The sequence below is a fragment of the Macaca thibetana genome, chromosome 10, assembly GCF_024542745.1.
Source record: "Macaca thibetana thibetana isolate TM-01 chromosome 10, ASM2454274v1, whole genome shotgun sequence".
Taxonomy (NCBI): domain Eukaryota; kingdom Metazoa; phylum Chordata; class Mammalia; order Primates; family Cercopithecidae; genus Macaca; species Macaca thibetana.
In genome coordinates this window covers 58,196,838-58,214,274 of record NC_065587.1, presented here as the reverse complement: position 1 = coordinate 58,214,274, position 17,437 = coordinate 58,196,838, and the positions used below count along the sequence as shown (strand labels likewise).

The following is a 17,437-nucleotide window of genomic DNA, read 5'->3' as shown; positions in this document are numbered from 1 at the left end:
CCTGGGACTCACAGACTGTATGACTTTGAACAAGTGCTTAATGCTTCTGTGCCCCAGTTTTCTCTGAAGTAAAATAAAAACACTGGACTCTAACCTTCTTTCTACAGTTAATGTGAATGTTTAAAAAATGGCTGGTCACATCTGCAATCAACCTACATTAAGCACCTTTCAAGTGATTACTTGCTTGAATCAGGTCTATTTTCATTGTTTACTTTTACTAGCACTTTTTTTTCTTAACCCTTCCACTGCCAGTGCCTTCATTCTTCACTATTTTTTGATTTTTTTCTTCAGATTCCGATAAATTATTTTCAGTTCCAGCCATTGAATCACCTGCTCCTTGGCCCTGCCTAGAGGCTTCTTAATACTCACCAGTCTCAATTTCCTGACAAAGCACACAGAGGAGGCCTGGTCTCTCTCCTCTTCCCTTGCCCACTACTCCCCACTCTCCATCCAAAACACATCTGAAAAATGAGGGAGATTTCTATTCTTGCAGTTGTCTCTCTCACCACTAGATGGCACATGCAGGTCATCAGTCTTTTGGGCAAAAACTCATTTTATTGTGTATTTAAACTCCATCTCAATCCACAAAAGCTTTGAGGGGAATTACCAAAGTACAAAATATACAAAAGGATAAGACAAAAAGTTGAGGGAGTTAGGGAAAATAGAAAACAAGTGGAAGAAATAACTCCCAGATGACATTAGCTCAAAAATGTCAACACCAGCAAAGGCTTACTTACACGTTTGGCTCCGAGCTTCCGAACGGCCAAAGTAAAGAGGGAAATGTGAGTGGTAGCAAAATTCTAGATTTTATATGAGAAAAACAAATATTTGGGAGAAGCTCAACTTTTCCTGACCCTGAGACTGAAGAAAGATTTTTCCCATGGGTCAGCTGACTGAACAGTGATGCAATACAGCAATGACTTAATTGGAGCTCTTTCTTATAATGTCCTTCTGTGCAGGCTATTGGCATGATGCTCAAGTATAATTGAGGAAAAGCAGTTCCACTGGGCTTAAAACATGAGTTTCCAGGACAGATTAAATTCACTGTTTGCTGTGTGCCTCTGTATTTTGAAACAGTGAAATTTGCGCACCTCCCTGTTCCAGCTTTTAGGTGAAGTTTGGGGAGAGGGGGTTCTTCTTGGAGACTGTGGTAACCAGTTTCTAAGAGGGCCACCAATGATCCTGCCTCCTGGTTTGCAACCCCTATCTGGTCCCCTCCCATATAGTACCAGCAATGGTCTGTGTCACCAGCAGAATGCAGGAGAAGCGGGGCCAGGCACAGTGGCTCATGCCTGTAATCCCAGCACTTTGGGAGGCCGAGGCAGGAGGATTGCTTGAGCCCAGGAGTTCGAGACCAGCCTGGACAATAAAATGAGACCTCGTCTCTAAAAAAACTATAAAAACTAGCCGGGCATAGTAGTGTGAGTCTGTAGTTCCAGATACTACAGAGGCTGAGGCCCAGGAGGTTGAGGCTGCAGTGAACTGTGTTCATGCCATTGCACTCCAACCTGGGTGACAGATCAAGACCCTGTCTCGAACAAACAAACAGAAACAAAAACAAAACACCAAAAACAGAATGCAGGAGAAGTTATGGTATGTCACTTCTCAGATCAGGTTAAAATACATCATAGCTTGTCTCTTGGTCTCTCTGTCTCTGGTTTTGTCTCTGTCTTCCTATCATGCTCTAGGGAAAACCAGCTGCCATGTCATTAGGAGCCTTAAGGAGAGACCCATGTAGTAAAGAACTGAGCCTACTGTCAACAGCCAGTGCCACCTTGTTAGTCATGTCAGAGTACCACCTTGGGAGCAGATCCTCCAGCCCCAGTCAAGCCTTCGGAGACTGAATCCCTGGCTAACACCTTGATGGCAAGAAACCTCATGAGAGACCATGAGCCAGGCCATGCAGCTAAGTCACTCCTTGGCTCTATGAGATAATAAATGCTTGTTATTTTAAGCTGTTAAGTTTTGGGATAATTTGTTAAGCAACAATAGATGACGAATACAAAGGCCAATAGAAATCCAAGGTTGCATCAAGGATGATTCTACATGGGTGAGTCTACTTGGTTTCAGAGATCAAGAGAATATTTCAGAAGCAATTCGAATGGGCATTATTTTTAACTTTTACTTTACTTTAATTTTTTTTTTTTGTTTTTTAAGATGCAGTCTCTCTCTGTCACCCAGGTTAGAGTGCAGTGGCGTGCTTTCGGCTCACTGCAAGCTCTGCCTCCCGGGTTCATGCCATTCTCCTGCCTTAGCCTCCCGAGTAGCTGGGACTACAGGTGCCTGCCACCACACCCGGCTAATTTTTTGTACTTTTAGTAAAGACGGGGTTTCACCATGTTAGCCAGGATGGTCTTGATCTCCTGACCTCGTGATCCACCCACCTCTGCCTCCCAAAGTGCTGGGATTATAGGTGTAAGCCGCCGTCCCTGTCCAACTTTTACTTTAATTTTTCAAAAGACAAATCAAATTTAGCAGTGGTGAGTTGCATAGCAATCTTAGTGACACTAATGTTAATAAATTTGGATAACACATTACCATTGGACCAGCCCATATGAGCTTTAAGTCTGATAGATGTGGGTTCGCATTCAGTCTGTGAACGTAGAAAGACAGAGGTAGAGGGATCCATGTAAAATGTCTGCAAAGGAGATTTCTCTGAAGGACTGTAGGGGAAAGGACTTCAACTTTCTTATTCATGGTGACATCATTGGTGCCTAGTACGGAACCTGGCACGTGGTAGGCTTTCTGCAAATCTTTCTTTCTTTCTTTCTTTTTTTGAGACGGATTCTTGCTCTGTTGCCCGAGCTAAAGTGCGATCTCGGCTCACCGCAACCTCTGCCTTCCAGGTTCAAGTGATTCTCCTGCCTCAGCCTCCTGAGTAGCTGAGACTACAGGCACCTGCCACCATGCCTGGCTAATTTTTGTATTTTAAGTAGAGACGGGGTTTCACCATGTTGGCCAGGAGGGCCTCGATCTCCTGACCTTGTAATCCACCCGCCTCGGCCTCCCAAAGTGCTGGGATTACAGGCATGAGCCACCGCGCCTGGCCTACAAATATTTCTTTAATGGATCTGTGAGTGGTGATCTACAACCATGAGGGAGCTATTCATGTATCTGAGTAACCGTCATTTATTAGGCTCCTACCATGTGCCACATACATGATGTCGGTTAAGTCCCAGGGAACTTTTGTGTCATATACAGATTCACATCCACCTTGTGCCCCCACTGCACCTTCTCTCACCCTGTGTTTTCTCTTTGAAATTCTTTATTATTATTACTTTTTTTTTTTTTTTGAGACAGAGTCTCGCTCTGTCACCCAGGCTGGAGTACAATGGTGCAATCTCAGCTCACTGCAACCTACACTTCCTGGGTTCAAGCGATTCTCCTACCTCAGCCTCCCGAGTAGCTGGGATTACAGGCACCTGCCATCATGCCTGGCTAATTTTTGTATTTTAGTAGAAACGAGGTCTCACCATGTTGGCCAGGCTGGTCCTGAACTCCTCCTGATCTCAGGTGATCCGCCCACCTTGGCCTCCCAAAGTGCTGGGATTACAGATGTGAGTGCCCAGCTGAAATTCTTTATTATTTTTGTAGAGATTGTGCTTTTGCTTCCACACTGAACAGTTCTCATGGAAATAGTGTTCTTACATCACCATCACAAATAATCTGGTCACTGTTTTTCCAGCATGAGGACTAGAGTTGCTCGGGACATTGCGTTTATTTTGTGTGATTTTGTCTTGGGGCTTGCACCACAGCCTTTTTTCCTCTTTGTTTTTGTTGAAAAATGACTTGAAATGATTGGTGAACTAATCCCAATTCAGTTGTACTGTGATTACAATTTTTTTTTTTTTTTTTTTGAGAAAGAATCTCTCTCTGTCACCCAGGCTGGAGTACAGTGGCATGATCTCGGCTCACTGCAACCTCTGCCTCCCAGGCTCAAGTGATCCTCCCCACTCAGCCTCCCAAGTGGCTGGGACTACAGGGTCACGCCACCACACCCAGCTATTTTTTGTATTTTTGTGTAGAAACGGAGTCTTGCCATGTTGCCTAGCCTGGTCTTGAACTCCTGGCTTCAAGTGATCCTCCTGCTTTGGCCTCGATTACAGGTTTATGACAATTACCTGAATCTATATACCCCTCTTCACACTGACTTTGATGCTGTGGTTAACCAAATGTTACTGTAATGGAGATACTTCAGGGGTGAAGAAGAATCAAACAGTGATTTGCCTCAGACCCTGTGTCCCCACCTTTCAGTAAAACATTCCTTTCTCCATGGTTGGCCCTGCCCTACTTCCTCCTTCTCCCCCTGCACAGCTATTATTTATTGTCTACTCCATTCCCATCGAAGAGTTCCACAGGTGTTATGTGTATTACTGAACTGTGCTGGGAACTGTGAATTGACTTGCCATTTTTGTTAGTCAGCTGCTTTGAGAAATGGACACCAAGATGGGATGAAACATGCAGTTGTTTTACGAGGGGAAATACTTGTGTGAAAGGAAGGAGGGAGGGAGTTAGACAAGGCCAGGAGAGCCACTGACCCCAAGAAAAGGAGAGAGGGAGAGAAGGCTGGGTTGGCATTCCGTATTGCCCTGCAGTAGAAGGAAGGTGCATTCTAACAAAGGTTCTCCAAAACCCTCAGGGAGTCTTGAGCCAAAGTCAGCTAACAAAGGAGTCTCTTGTCTGTTTGAACTGGGTCTGACTCTGTACTCAGCACTCAGTCATTGGTGGGGTGCATCTCCAGGGGAGGTGTAGCCAGTAGATTTTAAAGCACAGCAGCTGGTGCCCTCAGCTCCCTGCAGTGAGAAGTTTGCAGAGGCACATTCTTGTGACTGAGACACCAATTTTTTTTTTTTTTTTGAGACAGAATCTTGCTCTGTCACCAAGGCTGGAGTGCAGTGGCATGATCTCAGCTCACTGCAATCTCTGTCTCCTGGGTTCAAGCAATTCTTGTGCTTCAGCCTCCCAAGTAGCTAGGACTACAGGCGTGCACCCCCACGTCCCACTGATTTTTGTATTTTTAGTAGAGATGGGGCTTCTGCATGTTGGCCAGGCTGGTCTTGAACTGCTAACCTTAGGTGATCTACCTGCCTCGGCCTCCCAAAGGACTGGGAATACAGGCGTGAGCTACTGAGCCTGGCTGAAACACCAATATTTATTCTCCTCTCTCTCTCTCTCTCTTTTTTTTTTTTTTTTTTAAATAACAGAGGCCTGATTTATTTGGGGTGGCAAAGACCTGATACTGAACAAAAAGATCCTAACCTTCTTTGCAACTAGGTGTGGGCCCGTATCTAAGTTCTGATCAATGCAATATAAACCGGAAGTATCACGAGGACCTTTTGATATACTCCTTAAGGGGATCTGGCCTGCCTGGGTGGTGAATCCCTTCTTCTCTTTACCCAGGGCTGTAGACAAAATGGCTGGAGCCTCATGTGCCATTTGGTGTCAAGAGGCGATGTGTTACTGATGAAAGGGCAGACTAATAGCAAGAGTCTTTCCTCCCAGACCTCATACCGGCTCTGGATTGCTTACCTCTAGACTTTAACCTGAGGGAAAAATAAACCCCCTCGTTTAAGCCATTGTTATTTTGTTTTTGTCGTAAGCAGGTAATTCTAATCCTAAATTGGTACGGTATCTATTCTTCACGACAGCGCTGCCAGGCAGGCACATTTGTGCCCATTTTATAGGAAAGTGAAGCTTGGAATGATTAAGTGTTAGAACCTAGATTAGAACCCAGGATAGCATGTAGGATACTTTTAGCTGTGAATAACTGAACAGAGTTTCTCAGTCTTCTCTGAAGATAGTAATTGCCTGGGGAGCTTGCTAAATATATATAACAGACTGCTGGCCTTCCCCGTGGACATGCTCACTTAGTAGGTCCAGGTTAAGGCCTTGGGAGGCTACTTTATCTCAAATAAGCAGGCCAGGCTGTCTTTATCCTCAGGAAGCCCGTGTGAATTCTAAGGTGGATGAAGACCAAGGGCAGGCAGCTCACACAGTAAGGAGGTAGATACTTTGCCTTAGAAGACTTCCGTGAGCATAGGAATCATTTGCAGAGCTTGATAGTATCATTTGTGGAGATTTCAGATTCTGGGCTCCAGTTTTTATTTAAAAAAAGTCAGTATATCTTTCATGGAACCTGGGCTTTTGGATTTTTGAAAAGTTTCCCACATGAGCCTATTGCGTGTGATTCATAGAGTCCAGCTTGTGGGACTCTGGTTTAATAGGAGCACAGGCATTGGAGTGTGATGAACTGGGGTTTGAATCCCGTTGCTGCATTTATTTGCTGGATGGCCTGTAGCAGGCTAATTAAGCCTTCTGTGTCTCAGGTTTTACCATTTTTGAATTGAAGAAAAAAGTATAAGGCTTACCTCGCAGAGTTGTTGTAAGGATTAAATGAGATAATTTATGTAAAGCTCTTAGCTTTGCATAAATATGTTCTCAATAGATGGTGGCTATTGTTATTATCATACCCCATGCACACATCTTGCAAACAGTGTGGGCACAGAGTTCTATTACTATGGCTAATTTATACAAATCTTAAGGGAACCACGATTCAGTGAAGGCTGGTACAGGAAGCTGGGACTCCCCTTTCTCTCCCCCAGCGACCTCTGGCCCTGAGAGTGAGTGACCTGCCTGTGCACACAGAGGTTGAGTAAAAATGTTACAGGATACACTCTTATGTCCCCTAGCAGCCACCTTCTACTCTCCTTTTTTTCTCTCTTCTTTCCCAACCAGTCTGTCCAAGAATTACCGTCTACACTCAGTGGCTCAATTTTCTCACTTCCCATCCCCTCCTCCATACACTGCAGTCTGAATTCTGCTGGCCCTGCTTTACTGAAGTGACTCCACAAGGCTGCCAGTGGCTTCCATGTTGCCAAATCCATGGGTTCTTTTAAAGTCCTCATCTCATTTGAGTCCTCTGCAACTTTTGCTGTTGCTGTCTGCTTATTTCTTCTTGGAAATTTTCTCTCTTGGCTTCCAGGACTTCATTGCTCTGTTTCTCCTTTTAAATCTGTGACCACATTTTTAGCTTTTGTAGAACCTCTACCTCATCCATGTCTTATATGGCTCTGTTCTCTATCATTTTGATCCTTCATTTGCTCCTAGTTCCTTTTTACTGTTCCTCTTTTTCTCTGACCAGAGCCCACTATCACTGAACTCTTCAAAGTTCCAGGTCTTAATAAATTTTCTGTCTTCTTAGGATATCCTGGTCTAATGTGGCCTTTTGCTTCTTTCCTCCATGAGGCAGCATAAGACAGGCCTCAGCAGTGTGCTCCAAAGTCTCCTTCACGAGTGTTCCTAGGAAGCTCAGCAGCACCCATTAAAACAGAACCTGGATTTCCTGTAGATTAGGCCCTGGGGTGACCCTGAGGTACCCTTGTTTCCAGTTATACTGCTGGAGGAGAGAAAGTCAACCCATCCATCCCCTTAGCTCAGGCCCTAAGGCCTTGTGTCTAGGTCGTTGTTCTGCTGACACCCAGTGCCTTTCAGAGTAGTTGGTCCCATTCCTGACACTGACTTGTTAGACTTTGGGCCTTGCTTTTACCTTTCTGGTTTTGGCTTTCTCATCAATGAAATGTGACAATTGGATGACTCAATTTCATGTTGAATAACCCATTATTTTTGATTTAGAAGTGACTCTGAGGTCACTTCTAATTCTCTGGCACCATCATAACCAGCTTTTTCATCAATTGCACATCCTCGATACTCCTAGGACTCTGCTACGGAAATCCTCTCCCAAGTGCATGAAGACGTGTGCATACGAGAATGTTCACTTGTGTGAACCCAATTGCTCATCAAGAGGGGACTGGTTAAAGAACTTATTAAAGTATATGCTCTGGGGCTGTGCTTCTCAAAATAGACAGTCTGTTGTTTGTTACTGGCTGACTAGGAGATAAGGAACTTGAGCCAGAATGTAAATAATGACTTTATCAAGAGAGTCTTTCTGACAAAAAGAAAAATATATCTATAGTTGACCCTTGAACAACATGGGTTTGAACTGCACAAGTCCATTTATGTGTGGATTTTTTTCAATAAAAATTAGACCAAATATGCCTGCCTGTCTTACCTCCCTTTCCCCTTCTCCACCTCTTCCACCTCTGCCACCTCAGAGGCAGCAAGACCAAAGTTTTCTTTTCCTCCTCCTCCTCCTCCTCCTCCTTCTCCTCCTCAGCCTACTCATTGTGAAGATGGTGAAGATGTAGACCTTTATGACAGTCCACTTCCAATTAATGAATTGCAAATACGTTTTCCTTATTTTATTAATATTTTATTTTCTCTAGCTTATCTTATTGTAATAATACAGCATAAAATACATATAACATACAAAATATGTGCCAATCCACTGTTTATGTTGACTGGTAGGTTTCCAGTTAACAGTAGGATATTAATAGTCATGTTTTGGGGATAGTCAAAAGTTATGGGTGGATTTTCGATTGCCTAGGGGTCATTGCCCCTAACCCCTGTGTTGTTCAACGGTCATGGGTATATATCAACAGAAATAAACAGTGCACTTAGAGACATAGTTGATTTGCATTCTGGTGTAAGCTCCTCCCTTATCTTTTCTCAAGCCAGTAGCAAACGGTTTCTGCACTGGTAAACAGACCAAACTTTGAGTAGCATTGCTAAAGTGTAACAAAAATGAGCTACAGATGTAGAACAAACGATGTCTAAGATACATTGTTTGTTTGTCTCACTCTGTCCTCCAGTCCGGAGTGCTGGATCATAGCTCACTACAGCCTGGAACTCCTGGGCTCAAGTGATCCTCCCATCTCAGCTTCCTGAGTAGCTGGGACTACAGGCGCATACCAGCATACCGGGCAAATTTCTCGGCCTTGCAAAGTGTTGGGATTACAGGTGTGAGCCACAGTACCTGGCCAAAATACATTGTTAAAAGAAAAAACTATGCCACAGAACAGTATGGTGTTTTCAAAAGCAATGCTCTAGACAAAAAGGGATATATAGGCACAGAGATATGCTGGTAGATGCATGAAACATTTCTGGAATAAGTCCTGAGAAATAAACGTGGTTACCTCTGGCGAGTGCAGCTGGGAGTCTGGGGTAAGAGACCTCTTTCTTTGTTGTATATCCAATCTGCTGTGCAGTAGGTACTCCCCAGTACAGCGTAGTGGCTTTGAATCCGTCATCCTGATTGGTCTGTGCCCTAGTTGCAACAGTCATTAAATATTTTGAATGTCACTCCTTTTACTGTTTGAACAACAACAAAACACACAAAAAACAAAAAATACTACATGCATGCATCTCTTTCTCTCTCTCTTTCTTTCTCTTTCTTTCTTTCTCTCTCTCTCTCTCTCTCTCTCTCTTCTCTCTCTTTCTTCTTCTTCTCTTTCTCTCTTCTTTCTCTCTTTCTCTTCTCTTTCTCTCTTTCTTTCTTTCTTTCTCTCTTTCTTTCTCTCTTTTCTTTCTCTCTTTCTTTCTCTCTTCTTTCTTTCTCTTTCTTTCTTTCTTTCTTTTTCTCTCTTTCTTTCTTTTTCTTTCTTTCTTTCTTTTCTTTTTTAACGGAGTTTTGCTCTTGTTGCCCAGGCTGGAGTGCAATGGCACCATCTTGGCTCACTGCAACCTCCGCCTCCCGGGTTGAAGCCATTCTCCTGCCTCAGCCTCCCGAGCAGCTGGGATTACAGGTGCCCGCCACCATGCCCTGGTAATTTTTTGTATTTTTAGTAGAGCCAGGGTTCCACCATGTTGGTCAGGCTGTTCTTGAATGCCTGATCTCAGGTGATACACCTGCCTCGGCCTCCCAAAGTGCTGGGATTACAGGCATGAGCCACTAGGCCCAGTCGTCACTTTCGTATTTAAAAATAAACTAGTGGCTGGGCACGGTGGCTCACGCCTGTAATCTCAGCACTTTGGGAGGCCGAGGCAGGCAGATCATGAGGTCAGGAGTTTGAGACCAGCCTGCCAACATGGTGAAACCCCATATCTACTAAAAATACAAAAAAATTAGCTGAGTGTGGTGGCGCAGACTGTAATCCCAGCTACTCAGGAGGCTGAGGCAGGAGAATCACTTGAACCTGGGAGGCAGAGGTTGCAGTGAACTGAGATTGCACCATTGCACTCCAGCCTGGGCGACCGAGTGAAACTCCATCTCAAAAACTAAAATAAATAAACAAATAAATGATTAATTAAAAACTAGCTATAGAGAGAACACTAATCTCCTAGAGCCCCCATTTGTTGAATAACAAGCCTCCTCGTTTCATTTTTTTACAGACATTTCTTCCCTCTGTTCTCTCCACTGGGTCTAGGAACAAGGGTTTGCTCTCTGTCAGTGCTTTGGTGTTTTTCTCCTGCAGATACATTCACAAGAAGTCATCTTGGTTCACAGCATAGTGATGAAGAGGGCTCAGGGTCCAGAGGGCTGATTATGGTTCTAATTTGCAATTATACAGTGATTTTTCACACTGCTCATGAATCCTGAGTTCCTCCCTGTTTGGGTTGGAGAGTTAGAGGGATCTGATTTGACTGAAGTAGTATAGGCTGTGATTATCATAAGAATTTGGCATAGTAAATTGAATTGGAACATATTGGGCAACAGATGTAAATTATTTCCTTTCATTTGTCACTCCTACACAACTGTATATTTACTGTTTGTGGCTGGCCCGGTGTAGAAAAGTGAAATGACTTATCCTAATGCCTTTGAAATGGGAATTGTTGAGACATCTGAGTAGCCTCTTCAAATTCAAGATGCAAACAGATTTTGCTGCTGTTTGGAGGGAGCATGGAGCTGAAACAATATCCCTGGAGTCTAGCAGTTATTAATTTTTTTTCTTTTTTAATTCTAGTGCTCTAGGCCCACCTACTGTGGTGCTGGATGGATGTTTTAAATATTTGCATATACAATTTTTTTTTAAACTCTTAATTCTGTGTAATAAAAAAGTTGGGCCGGGGCAGTGGCTCATGCCTATAATCCCAGCACTTTGGGAGGCCGAGGTGGGCAGATCGCCAGAGGTCAGGAGTTTGAGACCAGCCTGGTCTACTTGGTGAAACCCCGTCTCTACTGAAAATACAAAAAAAAAAAAAAAAAAAAAAAAAAATAGCTGGGCGTGGTGACGGGTGCCTGTTATCCTAGCTACCGTGAAGGCTGAGGCAGGAGAATTGCTTGAACCCGGGAGGTGGAGGATGCAGTGACCTAAGATTGTGCCGCTGCACTTCAGCCTGGACAAAAAAAATGAAAAAGTTGGCTTGCCTTTGTCCTGGGTTCTTAGAAGGTAGATAACCTGTAAATAATTGGAATTTTCTGAATGAGAGGAGTGTCTCTGTTTTGCATGGTGGTGGACCTTGATAGTTTAAGCTAATGAGATGACTCAGGGTGGGAGCAGGCCACACTAGGAAGAACCATGGTGTGATTAGAGGAATGGGGCTTTTAGCCATGTGATATCACTCCTCAGAGGAGGAGAAGCAGGTGGGGCATAGCCAGTGATTCAATCGATCACGCCTACAAAGTAAGACCCCAGTGAAAGCTCTGGACACTAATTTAGGTGAGCTTCCTTGATTGGCGGTACCTTGTGTATTGTCACATATTAACATGCGGGGAGGGCAATGAGCCCTGACTCCACTAGGAGAAGACAATGGAAGTTTTGCATCTGGAACCCTCTCAGACCTTGGCCTATGTATTCTCCTTGTGGCTAGTTCTGATTCATATCCTTGTGCTATAATAAAACTATAATTGTAAGGACAGAACTTTCCTGAGTTCTGTGAGTGATTCTAGTGAATTATCAAACTTGAGGGGGTAACGAGAACTCCCGAGTTTGTAGCCAGTTGGTCAGATGTGAGAGTGGCCTGGGGATCCCCAAACTTGCAGCTGGTGTCTGAAGTGAGGGCAGTCTTGTGTCTTGTGGAAGATTATACCCATAGCTTGTGAAGTCTGGCCTAACTCTGGATAGTTGGTCTTAGAAGTCATTGCAATTTCTTTAACTTTTTCTCTTGAAAAATTTAAAACTTAAAGAAAATTTACAAGAGTAGTACAATGAATACCCATATACTTTTCACTTAGAGTCTCCAATTTGTTAAAACATTCCCATATTTGTATCATTTCTATCTGTATATACTTTTTTTTTTTCCTGAACCAGTTGAAAGTTGCAAACACATCATCCCCAAACACTTCAGTACGTACCTCCTGAGAACCAGGACATTCTCCTGCATAACTCCAATAGCATGATCACCCCCAAGAGATTTAGCATTGATACAATAATATTATCTAATATACCATGTTTCAATTTTCCCTATTGTCCTTAAAATAACCCTTATAATTTTTTCCTTTCAATTTAGGAGGATCCAATCAAGGGTCATGTATTCCTTTGGTTGTTATGTCTCCTTGGTTTCCTTAAATCAAGATTCCAGAACTGTCTCCTTGTTTCTTTTGTTTTGTTTTTGAGACGGAGCCTCTCACTCTGTTGCCCAGACAGTAGTACAGTGGCACAATCTTGGCTCACCGCAACCTCCACCTCCTGGGTTCAAGCAATTCTCCTGCCTCAGCCTGCCCAGTAGCTGGGATTACAGGTGCCTGCCACTGTGCTTAGCTAATTTTTGTATTTTTAGTAGAGACGGGGTTTCACCATGTTGGCCAGGCTGGTCTGGAACTCCTGACCTTTCAGGTGATCCACTCGCCTCGGCCTCCCAAAGTGCTGGGATTACAGGCACGAGCCACTGCGTCTGACCTGTCTCCTTGTTTTTTATTTTAATTTAATTTCATTTTGTCTTTAATGAAATGGACACTTTTGAAAGCGCCACACTACTTGACTTGTATATTGCTCCATAATCTCAATTTGTCTGATCGTTTTCTGATAATTAGATTCAGACTGTACATCCTTAGCAAGAATACAAACTATGTAGATGATGTGTTGATGAAAAATTTGGACTGGTGTGATGTCACCAAGATGGCAGAGTAGAAGGTCCCTTGGCATCACTCCTCTCAGAAAAATACAACTAAAAACTATTCAAGACCAGAATACCACCCTGAGCTCACCAACACACCAGCACTTGGAGGAGAAGCAGAGAAAACCCTGGACCCATAGAACTGAGAGAATCTGTGACCCGTAAGGGAAGTCATCGTTTCAGACTGTGCTGTCCCCTCCCCTAACCAGGCAGGATGCTATGAACAGAGAATTTACCCCAATCCATTGTTTCAGGAGTTAGAGGAGGGAATTAGAGGTGGACATTTGATCTCTCTATGGTCTGGGAATCTTCAAGGGAAGCCCACTCTGTCCCGTGGGAACCACTGGGAGTGCTGGGAGGGCTGAACCACCTGGGATGACTTAGAGACAAACAGCAGGATGCGGACTGCAGCACTGGCACTTGGATCTTGGTGGCTACTCTGTGCTCTGATTGGTGGGGATGCCATGTTGAAGAGACTGGCTGGAGCCATAGTGCTGCACGGGGCACACTCCGTGGAAAGGCCCAAATGCCTGGCTGGATTTTCCACGATGCCCAGGTACTTGCAGAAAGCGTTTTCTTGGCCCAGAGACAACTAAAAGGTTAGGATTAAGTTCCAGTACCTGCTTAAGTCTTTCCCATATGGCAGGGTGGCCATATAGTTCGGGGCAACATTTAGCCTCCTGTGCTTACTATAAGTTTTCCCTAGACCAAGAAACAATGACAAAACAACACTTTAGCTCCAGTGCAGTGTTTTAGTTCTGGTGCCCATTGTAAGTCCTCCCCAAAATGGGGAGAAACAACAGGTCAGTGTTTAAATTCCAGTACTAAGTAGTAAAGGTCTAACACAAGCAAAGAACACCTGCGAAAACTGGAAGAGGTGCCTGTTTCCTCAGATAGGCAAACATCAGTGTAAAGATACAAAGATTGAGAAAACTCAGGGAGATATGATGTCACCAAAACAACAACAACAACAACAACAAAGTTCTAACAACAGGCCCAGAAGAATTGAAGATCTATGAAATGTGAGACAGAGAATTCAGAATCCTCTTAAACAAGTTAAGTGAATCACAAGAAAATACAAATAGAAAATTAAATAAAACTTGGAAAACAGGGTGGGTGTGGTGGCTCACACCTGTAATCCCAGCACTTTGGGAGGCCAAGGCAGGCAGATCACAAGGTCAGGAGTTCAAGACCATCCTGGCCAACGTGGCAAAACCCTGTCTCTACTAAAAATACAAAAATTAGCCAGGTGTGGTGGTGTTCACCTGTAATCCCAGCTACTTGGGAGGCTGAGGCAAGATAATCGCTTGAACCCAGGAGGCGGAGGTTGCAGTGAGCTGAGATCATGCCACTGCACTCTAGCCTAGACAACAGAGTGAGACTCTGTCTCAAAAAAAAAAAAAAAAAAAAAAAAAAAAAGTGGAAAACAATCGAGGAACAAAATTAGAAATTTGACAAAGAAATAGGAATAATTAAACAAAATCAGATAGAAATTCTAGGAATAGAGACTAGAATAATTGAACTGAAAAACTCATTACATAGCTTCAACAGCAGACTTGATCAAACAGAGGAAAGAATTAGCAAGCTTGAAAACAAAAGATATGAAATCATCCAATCAGAGGGTAAAAAGAAAGGTTTGGACTGGAAAAGAGAAAAAGTCCATCAGCAATGAGGTGCAAATATATCACACACGGCACACAGAAGAACTGCGTGGGCCAAGGGCCACAATTTGTGGTGGAGACAGTTTTACAGAGGAGGAATTTTGGAGCTGCCTGAGGCTCATTTTGTATTCTCCTCTTCTTTTTCTTTTCTTTTTTTTTTCAGCTGTAACTCCAGACATGATCCAAAGAGGAATTTTGCAATATCGTCTCTGGGTTTTATGGAAACTTACTTACTTCTGTGTTAGGCTCTTAAGGCACTGTGTCAACCTTAAAAGGGCACAGGAAAAGGCTTCTCACTTTTCTGACACCATCTAATCGTAGCTCAATCCAAGGCTAAGACGGTTCTCACATGTCCATCTCTAGCCCAGCCTGCTTTCCTAAATATAGTCCTGGTACTCAGCTACTTACTTTCATCTCAAAGGTGGTCTCAAAGGTCCCTCATGCTAACATGTTCAACACTGAACTCTTGAGTCTCTACACCAATGCCCTCCCCCAGCATGAGTGCATCTCCATGAGTGACACCACCACCCACTCATTTATGTGAGCTAGAAACCTGGACATATCCTTGATGCCAGCTTCTTTTCCTCCTCCTCCTGTAGCCAGTCCATCACCAAGTCCCACTGTTTTGATCACCTAAATAATTATCAAATCCATTCATTTTCTCCATCTACTCTACTACCAGCTTTGTCCAAGCCACGATTCTACTACACCCTCCTAATGGATCTCTTGGCTTCCACACAGACTCCCTTCTGAATCTCATCTCCATACAACAATCAAAATATCTCTTAAAAGTGTAAATCTGATCACCTGTCCCCCTACTTAGTATCCTTTAATGGATTCTTACTGTTCTTTCAAAAAAGAAAAAAATCTTTTCCAAGGCTCCCGGCCACTGTCTATAGCATTCGAGTGTACCATTCTTCCTCTTGCTCTCTGCACTGCTGCTGCACTGTCTTTCTGTTTCTTAAACCCCAAACAATTCCTCTGCCTTCCTTCTTCCCAAGACACACACACACACACACGCACACACACATTCTCTTCACGTGTGTTCTTCCTTCATGTCTTTGCTCATTAGTCCCTTTGCTCATGGATGCCCCCTCTTATACACTCTTAGAATACTCTAGTTTTCCCTCTGAGCCCTTATTACAAATTATATTTCTATAGTTGTTCAACATTTCATTCAGATCTGCCTATCCTACTTCCAAGCTCCAAAGGACAATGATTACATCTGTCTTCTTCCTCTGGGTAGCCTTACTACATAGCACAGTGCCTGGCACTAAGTATACTGTCAATAAATATTTGGGGGTGCATGAATAATCTCTAGGAGGCCCAATGAGAATTCCAAAGGGCATGTACACCCATGCAAGCATTAAGGAATTTATTCCATGCTCTCTTATAATCTTGGTAAGTTTGATAAAATATCATCTATTTTATCTGCTCAGTCTGACATCAAAAGTCCATGGGGGAAATTTTTATTTCAAAGCACTTCCTGTATTTAAACCTTTGAAAAGGAAGAACGACTAGCATTTCTCCCATATTTCCATTCTGTCTTGAGCCATCTAAGCTCGGAGGTTGGCAAAGGCAGCAAATGAAGTGAGAGGCCATTGATATGCAAATGATGGTCATTATGATTGGAGGCCACACCCCAGAACTTCATCTCAGCTCTTTCACAGTCAAAGCCAATTTACATTAAAAAAATTAATTTTCCAAACTTGAAATTAATCTCCAAAGCTAAAATGCATAGAAATTAAACTATTAAAACATTGCATTTTCAATAGAACACATTGCTATTTCTTGGAGTGAGAGTTGGCCGTCTTCCAACAATTAGGTTCTGTTTGGCTTGTGAAAGAGGTTCTGGGTTGTTAAGGATGGATACTCTTGACCTTGGACTGACCTCTACAGTTTCCCAGGAGCATGGACAGCCAAGCAGTTAAAGTAGATGCTGCTGGAGACATTGCTACTGTTTTTGAGTAGTGGAAGCTGAGACCCAGAAAGACCATGTGACATATTGAAGACTCAAATCCAAGTCTTCAGATTCCAAGTACTGAGGTCCTTTCTCAACATTTTCTCTTAAAATGTTTGGCTCTTTAGGGCAGACCCCAGACTCACCAGTGCCACACATGCCTCCCATTTGTCTGCAAGATTTTAGAGCTTTGGAATGGATATGTAATCTCATAGAAAAGAGGTAAAGCAAATTCCTTCCAGGTAATAGCAAGAGGGTGGGGTGTCCTTTAACTGTTCTGATGCCTAAATTTGGTTTTACACAAAATCCTCAAGATGCTGTAAAATCACTTTTGTAGCTGGGTACCAGGGTCAGAATTGGTGACTTGAGAGGCAGAGGAGCAGAGCTTCTGGTATGATCTCAGGAAAATTAGATGCGGCTGCTGAAGCCCAGAGCTTGGCTCCCAGCAAACCTCAGCCCTGGTTGCCAATGCCATCTCCCACTGCTGATGGATGATGGCCCAGTGGCTCCTGCACCTGTGGAAAGGTCTGATTTCTGCTTTCAACCTGTAGCCATGTAGCCTTTGGATTAAAATACTGTCCTCTGATTCAGATGATTCTTTTCTTCTCTGCAACAGGGCCACCATAGGACACACATAGTAGTTAGCAGTGCAGGTTTTGCTACTCACTAGCTCTCTGGTCTTTAACAAATGACATATTTGTTCCTTGGTTTCCCCTTCTTTATTAATAGACACTGTAAAGAAGGTTTCCTGTGCACTGGTTACCAACTGATCTGAGTTTGGTGAGAGAGAACACCCATGCTCACAACAAGTTAACTGAAACAAGTTTATTACTTACAGATAGGCAGGCAACAAGGGACAACAGAAACCTAGTATTCATTGCCACCCAGTCCTCCAAGGTTCAGGAAAGCTGCCTGGGTGGGTGGA

At 43.4% G+C, this 17,437-nt stretch overlaps 1 protein-coding gene and 1 non-coding gene across 2 annotated transcripts in view; both read right to left on the bottom strand.

The window, feature by feature from the left end:
- The window catches only part of CHD6 (chromodomain helicase DNA binding protein 6), an 853,354-nt gene that overhangs the window by 285,454 nt on the left and 550,463 nt on the right, over positions 1 to 17,437 (bottom strand). The gene's annotated exons all lie outside the window — the stretch shown is intronic.
- Positions 14,714 to 14,832, bottom strand: LOC126929924 (small nucleolar RNA SNORA26). The gene has a single exon (XR_007717356.1). It is a non-coding gene; the product is annotated as a small nucleolar RNA SNORA26 (small nucleolar RNA).